Raw genomic sequence first — 12342 nt, 5'->3', positions numbered from 1 at the left:
GGAAAAAATAAAAGATGCTACAATTATATTTTCTTACTGGGGGTGACCTCTAGTGTGAAACAATGGCATTTAGCATTGCTTTAGGTTTGAAGCGACAGCTTTTTGCCAATTACACTGTATTTCACAAGTTTTCAGTTCAGCGTGTAGAGTTTCAAGGTACTTCATCATTAAAAACACAACCTGTGGCCCCTACCCCGGAGTAATTTTGTTTTCTCAGTCTAGTGTTTCCTTGAAAAGTGTTTGTTTGCTGATATTATTTTTTAAAAGTCCAATAACTTTTTCTTGCCCAAACACTGTAATTCAGATTCTATCCTGTTATTTATGGCACCAGTGAAGCTCTTAGTTATACCTATAATTAGCTCTTCATGTATTCATTTCCTCTCTACCATTCAACTGTGTGAATACATCTATACAAGATAAAACCCATGAAAAGTTTTTTAAAATAACTTAGAGAGAAAACTGTATTAATGAAAGTCAAATTTACCAAATGAAAATGTGAAAATATGGAGTACTTCTTTCTAGAACAGTTAATTATGCAGGAATATTGTGGCCTTTTCCATTCCAATTTGTTTATAGATGTTTTCCATCTCTTGGAGCTGTATACTCTCTGTGTACTTATCTTTGTAGAAAGCATATATTTATAGACTTTTGTTTGTATGCTTTAGTTACAGGCTATATCTATTCACAGCAAAGCTGACTTTGTAAGTAATTGCATTATCCCTTGGACTGTGTTCAATAGAGGCATGAGTTTATGTGCATTACAGTGTGACATGCTTTACTCATACTCATCCCATTAGTTGTAAAATCATTGCTGAATATTAATTTTCTTCTTTGCTGAGAGACATGTGGAATTACTGTAATTCCAAATGGTGCCATCAATATCCATGGGAGATGCAAATTACTGAGATTATCGGTACATTAATATGGTGGATGTTAGTATGAAGACTATCAAATAATAGCCACATAAAAAATAATTTACTGCACACTTTTATTATCTAATTGTATATTTAACCCATGTGGGCTTGTGAGAAAAGGAATATTATTGAATGAAAAAAAAGAGATATTATTTTGAAGTAAATGTAGATCAATGTTAAATGAAATATTTTAAACTTCTGAAATTGATTTAGAAACTGTTTATTCTCCTTGAGATCCTAGTCTTTGGTTATTTTGTAGCCATGATATTCTTGGGATTTGTCCAGTTCAATCTTGTAAGTTAAACAGATCCTAGGCTATGTATAAGCTAAGGAGTCTCTTGAGCACTAAGTGTGTGGACATGTAACACACTAATCTTTTATACTGACACACATGACAAAACAAATGATACTCTGTAAGAGGTGGACTGGCATTTGATCAAGTTGGTGTGCCAGCCAGTAGAGACCATTGCTTTAAATTACTTTAGAAGTTTGCAGTGGAATACAACTGTTGCAAGTTGTGTGCTCGTTGCCTTAAAAGGATAAAGAAAACGTCATCAGATTGCTCATGTTTCCTTTTTGAAGGGTGTCTCTAGATCTGCTGGCATGCCAAAACATTGCCAATGTTCCAATGCTCTTACAATACCTCAGTGTTTCAAAAGTTTTCAAAACAGAAGCAGGTAGTTTGAACTACTGTACAGTTTCCCTGAAAGTCGATTTTGGCATATCTATTTAAATTATTCCCTCCGACCATTCCTTCCGTACTGAGTCATGGAACTTTTTTCAGATGTCAAATATTTCTGAATCTTTTGTTCATTGATTGATGATTTTCATCTTCATTGCTTTTACTGCTTTTATGCATCTTGAAAAAATAATTCAGCATGTCATATTTTCTGCCTTTTCTTCTTACACAGATAAATATACAAACCCCTCATGGAAATGGCCTGTGTCCAATTACCATATATTAAAAACCTCTTGTACTTCCAGTTCAACAGTTAGATTCCTATCTACAGCTAGCAAAGGGACAGAGTTCACCTTCATCTAGAGTGAAACAATATTAGAAGATTAGGGAAATAAGACCTGTGTTTATCTATATCATACTGATATTGAAGTTGACCTAACTTTGGAGTGCTGTTCTTTCAAAGACTATAATTCCTGAGATCCAGGTGGATGGAAAATACTTTGGATAGGGGATCCAAATATTTGCTCAGTTACTGGTGGTACATGTTTGAACTTACGAGAGAAACCTGAATTATTGGAGATTTCCTCAGCAGAATTTCATTTATAGTCACGTAGACATATACTAGAGTGTGCACTATGCTTAAACGTAGTTGTTACTTCTGTTACAAGTTGAATCCGTTATGACAAATTAAATGGAAGCTTTTCTGTATTTTTAATAACACTAATTAGAAATTTCAAAAACACCATTCCCTTTGTCATGAACTTGCATCAGTTCCAAACCTGATCTTCAGAGAATTGTGCAGAGGAGTACAATGGAGGGTGAATATGGTACTCTCAGTCCACTTCTGGCTAGGATTCCAAGGAGGATTTTTCCTAGTTGTGGAATATTTGTTGGTGCATGGTTAGTGTAAGTTAAGTCCAGGGTTTCAAATATTTGTGATGGAGAGTTGTTTAACAGTGGTTTCATTGTTGCTCAGAAGGATTCCAATATGTTAAACGTGACAGTGTGAAAATAGAGGTAAGAAAAGTGTTATTCTGAGATTATTTTTGAAAAATTGAATAAAACAGTCTCAGAATCAAGAATATTTTCAGGAACTATGCTTTGTAAATGAAAGCGTGCAAGTAAGTGGTATTTGATATACTTTTGGTTTGTATGGATACTGAGGGTATCTTAAATGGGTTCAGTCACAGTGCATGTTCAATATCTGCAAATATTAAAGCCAAAGGCATGCAAGTGTTCTAAGGTACTTCAACATTACCAGTCATTTAAAGATAGTGCCTTTGGAGAACTACGTCTTTGAATATCCTATAGAGAACCTTTATTTGGCTTGTAACCTTGTTCAGTTGGATATCAATCAGGTAAAATCCTGTGTAATTCCTAGACAGAAATACTTTCCATTTACTAGAAACAGTCAAAACAGGTTTCCTTTCCCCAATTCCTTTTGCAGTGCAAAACACACCAAAGGTAATTAGTGTGAACACTATCTAATCTGCATAGTATAAAAATCCTCTTGGTATCATTATAGAAATGCCTTGTTTCTTTATGCAGAATTTTCCTTTCTTTATATTTCTCTTTTATCCTGACACTCTTCAAAATGAGTGAGTTCTAGAAAAATTATTGAATTTGTATGCAGATTCAGATACAAGCTTCACATATCTTCTCATGCAAAGAGATGAGGGAGACCTCAATTGAAAAATGAGAAACACAAGGGGATTGATTTTGGCACAGGCAGTGAGTGCTGTGTTACATACATTTCAAATGTTTTGTTTGTTGGGGTTTTTAAGTAGACATCCAGACTGATTCCATATCTCCTAATTTCTGAAGTCACTTGAGCATTTGAGCAAATATTACTTCATATTAATAATGAATGACTAAATAATTGGAAAATTTTCACAAGGTGGTTTATACAGTTTCTAAAAGGAGTTAAGTCTATGACCCTACAATGCTCCATACTGCTCCTAGTCAACTGATTTATTAAATAGGGCTGATTTTTCTATGAAGTATAGAAAAAAGTATCCTATAATTAAAATAATTGTATGTATTTTATAAAGAAATTTTAAGACTCTTAATTTTACTTAGAGCATACTTACAACATTAAGAAACACACAAGTTGTCATTCATGCAGTCTTACAGCAAAAGCAAGGTAAGTCATTACACGCTGAACAAAGAAAGCACTCTGGCCTGTCAGATTCCATGTTATATTTAAACCCCTTAAACTGCTTCATTCCCATTTCTAGAGATGTTTTATTAATTACAAAACCCACTCAGATTTGCAAAATATTGTGGGGATGGTCTTAACAAATCCTCTGCGAGGTCTCAGGGATCCACTGAGGTTTTTTGAAAACAAGAGTTGCCACTGTGCTGGTTAGGTCAGATTTTATGTGCTTAAATAAACATCTCATTTCAGATGTTTCATTTTCCATGATATTCTGGAGTTCAACCTCTCTTATTTAAGCTCTTAACAGTCTACTAGATTAATTTGCAACTGTTGCTTAGGGGTAAATTTTATGCCTAATATTTCAAGAATGTGCAAGTTAGTGAAACATGCCTGATTTCTAGAAAATTGTACTTCTGTGTACTGGCACTGCAAGTAGACTCAGTTTGAATAATGGATAGGATATTATAAGTATTACCGTATTAGTAAACACAACACTTTCTAGCACAGTTGTTATCACTGTACAATTCTGTATTGTGTTTTTCATTCTGACAACCATACTTCTACAGCCCATCACTGTGCACTTTGATCTTTTTTGCCTGGCTTTGCTTCTTGCCATTTTATATTGCTGCTTTCCCAGACTCTGTGTAAGTGCTGACACAATTACCTTGACAGCTTGAGAAATAATTATATTGTTTTATTTTTCATGGCTCATATTGGCCGTAATAAATAAGTCAGCTCACATAACTTTTGTCTTACCCTCTTTGTGCTTATTTAACTGGTCTTAATCTGCAGAGTTTTATTGCTTGTTTTGGCATCTTGTGCTACCCAGTTTTCCCATAACCACTCAACCTATGTAACCTTAATAATGCTTATCTAAATTTCAATGTACAAAGTTCAGAGCACAATTTTTAATATGCTACCAACGAATTAGTAGATTTGTTTGTATGTATAGTTCTTGTATAGCCTGGTCTGCTTTTTATCTTTGATTAAGTCTATGCCACTTTGCTGACTAGTCAACTAGTTATATGTTGCTGGTTTTCTATTTAAAATAAAATTAAGCAATGAAGACAGTTGACATTAACTATAATTGTGCAAGTCTTTATGTGTGTATAGGAGCACAAGGCTAAACTAATACAAAAATGCCATTGCTCATGAGAAGAAGTGTCAGAGTCCTTCAGTAGTAGTTTTGGGCTAGCATAGTAAGGCAGTTTGCACAAAAAAACCAGCCTTGATTTTCAGACAGTACTTCAACAAAAACCCAAGAAAGTATGTTGAAAGCGAGCATTTCATCTGACCGTATTGGTCTTTGCTGCAGTGACCCATTTGTGTGAACACTGAAATCCACTTCTGCATTTGTTAGTGTTTTTTTTCCTTAAAAATGATCATATATAAAGGTTACTTATAAGCTATTCTGGGCCTGTTTTTGCTTGATTCACCTGAAAATACTCCTGCAGCTCAAGACCAGTCTTTGCTTCTGATTGGTCCATGTCTTACCCCAGTGTGTCAATATAATGGAACATTTTTCTGAAATTGCACATAGGAGAATAGTTCTTATACTAGTTCTCATATACTATAGAATAGTTCTCTACTAGTTCTTATTAATTAGGGTTAGAGTTCAAGACAATCAACAGTCAATATTTTAGCTAATGTGCTGAAGTTTTTCTGAAAATATAGTAAGTGTGAAGATAGCAAGTGTAAAGTCAAGAAATGGGTGTGAACTGAGGAATAAATGGATGGTGCTTTTTTCATCAGCAAGTTATTTTGTGAGTCTGGGCTTTCTTCGGCAGAATGAACATTGGCACAGAAGCCATTCCCCCATGCTCACACATTCACATCTTCCCATTCACATACTTTCTCATAATCAGTTCTATTAATACTGATTTTGATACAGTGATACACATTTCACCTTGGAATTCAATGCTGCCAGTAATTAAAATTTCAGCAATTTAATATTCTTATGTATGCATAAACAAGGAATATAATGCATATGGAACATAAACAATTAGCAAAAAGTGACACTGGAATTTTATAGGACTCTGCTAATTCTTCTGCTAGCAAAATCTTTTTGAAATTGAAGACGAAGAAGTAATACGAGGTATTAATATGATTTTCTTCATAACATAGTTGTGTACTCTTAAAGTCAATACAGTCTTCACAGAAGTAATATACTATTTTAATTCTACATGTCTTTGTCGGTTTTATATCATCAAAATAGCAAATGATTTCCAGCTATGTGGACAACAACATAATATTTCCTTATTATTTTTTTTACATTGGATCTTTTGTTTCCTACTCAGGAACTAATTTGTTAGGCTGAATTATGCCTGAACCTTATCTCATGCCTAAATATTATTTTCTGTGTGAAATATTAAGAAGAGGTGGTATCTTTGTTTCATTTAAACAGTAACATTTTTCATTCTTTCTGATTAAAAAAATACATATCCAGTCTGTAATGATTTAATGGTTGGGGGTTTTGTTTGTTTGTTTGTTTGGTATTTGTTTTTGTTGGTTTTTGGTTTTTTTTTTGGTTGGTTGGGGTTTTTTTTGTTTGTTTTTTTTTGGTTTTTTGTTTAATTTTATGGTATAACCAGGTTGCTTGCTTTGCAACAGCAATAACTGGAGAGTGGAAGTTTACTTTAGAATACTGGGTTTTACCCATTTACAAGCTGTTTGTGTGACAGTTATAACCCAAGAGGTATCTAACTGACTTTTTTTTAAACAGTCCTGTTTTGTCACTGGAATAACCAACATATTTAGAAGCTGTTAGTGATCTTTTGGTAATAAATTTTTTCCCTATAATTATGTGTCATTGTAAAGAACTGTTAACTCATTTATAAGCAATTAATTATTAATTCATTTCCTTAATGTACCAACATTGCTTGCTGTATTTGTCTCTTGCTGTATAAACAAAATTCCATGCCACAGTTGTGTTTGAAAGCCTTATCCTTCACTTTTATAGTGCAGCAACTTCCAATAACTCTTCCTAGCCCAAAAATCCATGGAGAGGGCTACAAACACATATACCATGTGCAATTTCAAAGCTGTAGCTTCAAACTCATATTTTGGCCATTGCTGGTGAAGATACACCTAAGGAAAGACGTTTGCACAGAGGTGATGCAATAATCTGTTGCTCATAGGATTAGGAAAAGGGCTGCCTGGAAACTGCCTGGTTTACCAGTTAGAGCAGAAAATGCCATCTCCATTGGTGCCTGGCTTGAAAGGCCATGATTTCGCTTCAAGGTCTTGTATGACTGTCCACCCATTTGCTTCTGTACTTTCACCTGCTTTTTCTAGTCTGTCTTTGACCCAAGGAAAAGACTTGCAAGCTTGTCTCAATATTCTCCTCTCTCTCTGCTCTCATAACTTCTTCCATATGGCCCTGTTTGTCTTCATCCTGCTTCCTGAAGCAGTCTGACAACACTTCATACTCTTTCTGAATGACTCGTGAAGACACACAACTTGAGAAAAGAAAATTATAATGTTGGCCTGCTCATCCAGTGAGTAGAAGGATGTCTATATACATAAGAAAATTATGAGTCACAGGGCTAACAAAATGTGTTTGTAGCTTTTTACCTTTTCTTTTCAATGATTTCATCAATTCACTCTCCTCCCTCCCACTTCCTTATGTATGTACTGTCTAATTAGTATAACATTTTTAAAGCAGGGTCATTTTTTTAAATGTTCATTAAATGCTCTACACATCACATTTATACACTTGTGAAGTTTTTTTACCTTGTCATGTGATGATAATATGTATTTTAAAGGCAAGTATGTTTACTTGAAATCCTTCTGTATTATTAAAGATTCTTTTGTTTTCAGTGATGTGAATTAGATGATAGATAGATGATAGATAGATAGATAGATAGATAGATAGATAGATAGATAGATAGATAGATAGATAGATGAATGATTAATTGACTTCACTTTGTCTTCTTAAAAGAAAGTTTTGATATATCTGCATTCCAATGTCAAAAATATGTGTTACATAAAAGCTCTGTATTTTCCACTCCTCTTAATTCACATTGAGGTGTGGTTTTGCATTTGAATATATTACTTAACTTGTGAGACTGAAAAAAAAATCATACTAATAGTTCTGAAATGTGTTGGATGGCTTCAGCTGTTACTGACTGAAATGTGTGGAAAGTCTCCCACTGATTTCTGTGGGTGTTCAGTCAAGTTCTGTGTGTTCTTCTATCTTCATGCTTCAGCTTTTAGCAGTTTGGCAGAATTTCAGAGTTGTAAACCTTTTCTCAAGTCTAATGTGGTTTTTACGGACTTGAATTTGAGTATCTCTGCTTGGCTGGCATAGGGAGCTTTAATCTTATGTTTGCAAGGGAATAACTAAATAGACAGAAGTTGCTGTGTCTCATCTTCAGCTTTATTGTAGTGAACATAATTTTGGATACCTCCATGCTTTCCCTGTGGATGAATCTTCAGTAACAGCTCATGAGTTTGTCTTAAATGTCTGAGAGCACACCAGTGAAATTTTTATGTGGATGTCACATCAGTAGTTAGGGCTGAAAATCCAACTTTGAGCTGCCATCATGCTAGCTAGAGTAATAGTTTGAGCTGCTAAAAGAAAACTTTTCAATTGGCTGTATCAATTTCAGTAGTAATGAATCCAGTGTTCAGTAGGAATCTGTATACAAGGCCTGCCACTGCTGCTGAGCTAAGTGACAGAGTACCTACATATAGATAGAAGCACTAGATGTGCTAATCTATGCTTAGTAGAAGAAAAGTGTAAGTGTTGATAAATTTATATAAGAGGGGAGGAGTAATTTAAATCTAGGAAAAAAGTAGGAAGAACAGCAGACAATAATGCCTGAGTAATTAAAATAAGAGTGAAAGGGTACAGAAGAAGTAAAGCAGAGGTAGAAGACAATATCAGCTAAGTCTTTTATATTTTCAAGTATTTTAAAAATCTCTTAAGTGTCAAGATATAGTGTAAAGTGGCAAATACAAAGAAAACCTCACCAAAACCTAGCAAAGGTCTTAGTTCATGGCAGACACTTTGGGTATTTGGGCCTTGGAAACAAAGATCATCTTGTTTCCTTTCCCAAATGCTAGCAGAAACCTTTCTCAGAGTGCAGTAGTTTTTCTCAGTAGTTTTATTTTCAAGGACCCGTTGTCAGTGACTGACAAGTTTTCCACCTCCAGATTTCTTCCATTACCATACTTAAACACATGTAACTTACATCGTGGCACTTGTAATGAAAATTCAACAGAACTCAGGAAAGCTGAATATTCACCGGTGGGTTTTCTATAGAATACAGTAGCTATCACTGCACTTGGCATCTAAATAAATATAAATATTTTTATACTTACCATACATTTAAAATATTTTTATTTTTACCATAGTGGACAGATCCTGTTGCACTTGCATGAAGGAATATTATTGTTTCAAAGGGGTCTTTCACAAATATGTGACTTTGTCAACAAGTATGATAATATGGGCATTGAAGATATCCCTTTCTCAAAAATTTGGAGTAAAAACCCAAATTACCTTTCTTACACTTCTGTATCTTCTTTTCATACACTAATTTGGTAGCTGTTATTACCTCCCATTTCACATATGGGTAAAGATGGGAGTGCGAGTGTGTCAAAGTAGGAACCAAGTGACTTTCTCAAATTCAGATGCTTGGTAGAATCAAATATATTGGTTCAAGATTCCTGTCTCTTCTTTTGGCAGCAAAAAACAAAGCATGTATTTGAGGTAAAATTCTGTCATGAATATAAGATTTAAAAAATCCCAAGTTTAGGTCTAAAACACTCAGAGAATGATCCTTTGCCACCTGTACACTTTTATGAAGACCAGAGCTGTGTGCCCAGGAGTATGATTATCACATTTACTGCATGTGTCCATAGACATTTTATCATCTCTTCCTGATCTTTTGTATCTGTGGCTTGTTCAGTGGTCACAGTGTCTTTCTTACAGGACAAAGATCTGATCAAACCTTCATTGAATTCAGAAGAGGTTTTGCCATTGATTAAAGTGAAAGGAGTGCTTTCCTAAATGAACATAAAAGCTGAACTAATCTCTCCCCTCATAGGTCATTCTGGGAGGTCAGGCTTAGAGCACTCTAGTGGGACAACTTTCACTATTTCATATTTCACAGTAGCAGTCCTGTGAATAAGTCAATGAGTTCAGTCTCTGGGGCATTCAGTCTAATACCTCTCAAGATAACTAAATTCACTTTATAAGTGAATTTATAGCTGGAATTTAAATATCTTCAGTCCATCACCAATTGCTTTGTTCAACAAGTTGCAGAAGGGAATCTGTCCTTACTGCAGAACAGAAGTGGACATATTAAAAAAAGAAATAAACAACAAACAAACAAAAAACAAATTGAAACAATTTTTTCTCTCCTACTGGTTTCTCTAAAGTCACTAGACTGAGCAGTTGAAAGACATGGGTAAAAGGAGAAAAAAATATTAGTGTTTCTGAATGCACTGAGATCTCATCTAGATTGTGCTTGAGTACTAAAGTCTAACCTTAACAAGTAATGGAAGCAAAACATGACAGCAGGGTTAAAACACAAGACCAGATAGCACAACTTCCGTTGTTTAATGTTTTTATGATTCTCCAGTGTCTAATCAACAGAAATAGCTTTCAGAATTCAAAGGGCAAAACCCAGCATCTTTATGTCAATTTGGTCATCTGTTTTTCCCAGCTCTGACACAGTGGATTTTTACCAGACAGATCCTGCAGTGCTCTCAGCACTTATCACACACATGGAGATTAATCTTCATTTTACTCTTGTTCTTCTTATGTACTACATTGCCATCTGGAAGCTTGACCCAAAGGCTCTGAAAGATCCTTTTTGAGAAACTGAATGTCATGAGAAATGGCACTTCCTGATCTTTTCTAAAGAAAACACTAAGAAGCAGGTCATATCTCTAAACATATATGACCCGTCTTTTCAAATCTTTACCACACTTGCCTTTTCTAGGACTGGTATCTCTTAATATAGCTATGAAAAATAAAAAGAAGGAAAACAGAGAAGAAGCATATAAGTGATACTGAGTAATTTATGATACCAAAGATGAGATGACTGTAACAGATTAAGGGGCAACATGATGGCAGGTGAAATTTTATGTCAATAGAGACAAAATGATGGGCAATTGGAAAAATAATTTCTTACTCAAGTGAATTCATTTAACCTAAAAATAACTGAGGAAAATAAAGACCAAGCATTGTTGTAGATTTTGGGTGCCAACATTGAGTAGTCAAAAGTAATGACATATACTAGATATTTAGTTCCTATTTATTTGCATAATATAAAGGAAATCTACATTATAACTGCCTCATACTCTAGGTAATAGGAGAGATTTTTAGCTGTGGGGTGAAGGAAAGAGAAGCAGATCAGGTGAATATACATGAATGTACAAAATTTCTATTACTACGATAATATGAGATGCTTTACATCTGAGAGAGAAACAGGTAGTAGGCACTTTGGTGCCTCACTCTCATAGCAAAAGTGAGCTTCTATCAAAAGTATTGTTTAATATATACACATAAGGAAATAAAGATGTTATTTGTCCAACTCTGGATGGCTCTGAATAAAGAGATAACTATCTTATATGCAACAAACCATTAAAAAGAAATACTTTCTCAGCCAGTTTTTGGCTTCATAAAGTGAAGAATGGATCAGGGTTATGAATGCCAAAGTGTATCAGTTGTAGAAGGGAACATTTTCTTCCAGATGACAAAAGCTGGCTTCCTTTGGCTGTGTTCCTTTATTGACATAGATGGATGGACATCTAAAAAAGCATAGAAGAGGGTCTACTGAAGGTAAAGGAATTGCAAATTGTTTCTTTGAATCGAGTTTCCTTAATATTCTTTCTTTCATGTGGCTCTGATCCAATACCTCCTTGTTAAAAATAAGTTTTTCAAATCTTTTTCAACTATGCCTAACTCCATTGGGTTTTTTAATATGTAATCATCCAAAGGCATTAGTAGTTCAGTAGTCATGGCTACTGGCAATTTCTCCTGTGGTTCTCCACCAGCCACACTGTGTTTGTCCTCTTTTCATTTAGAATGGACTCAGCACTGGCCACCTGCCCTTCTCTTTCAAATTGTATGATCTTCACATTTGATTGTTCATTTATTCAGAGACCAAGAGTTTTCTTTGCAGATTTCAAATACAGAGGTGAAATCTTTGTGAAGGTTTCTGAGCCCGTGAGACTGAGAAATTCATTATGTGCTTGAATCAGGAAGAGCATGACCAGGACGAAAGTCTTCCAGTCAGTGTATTTCATTTCAGTGGGGGTATTTGTGGCAAAATAAGTTACTTCACAATGGTTTAAGATGTCCATTTTACAACAGACATGTTTCAAGTGGGATTTAAACATTGGTTACTTGGAATCATAAGTCCAGTAATTAGAATTCTTCATTAATGTTTTTCATTTTTGGCAATTATTTGTGACTTTATTTGCCCTTTTTTTGATAGTTTTCTTCTTAAAAATCATTAAGTCTCTAACACTAGTGTGAGAAATCTACAGCTAAATAAAAAACAATAGCTAATAATGACGGAAATAATAATTTGTGGTATCTAATAGCCATTGAAAGAAAACTGATTGTTCGCAAGTCA

The sequence above is a fragment of the Molothrus ater genome, chromosome Z (genome assembly GCF_012460135.2).
Source record: "Molothrus ater isolate BHLD 08-10-18 breed brown headed cowbird chromosome Z, BPBGC_Mater_1.1, whole genome shotgun sequence".
Lineage (NCBI taxonomy): Eukaryota > Metazoa > Chordata > Aves > Passeriformes > Icteridae > Molothrus > Molothrus ater.
Note: the sequence above shows the minus strand (reverse complement) of the source record.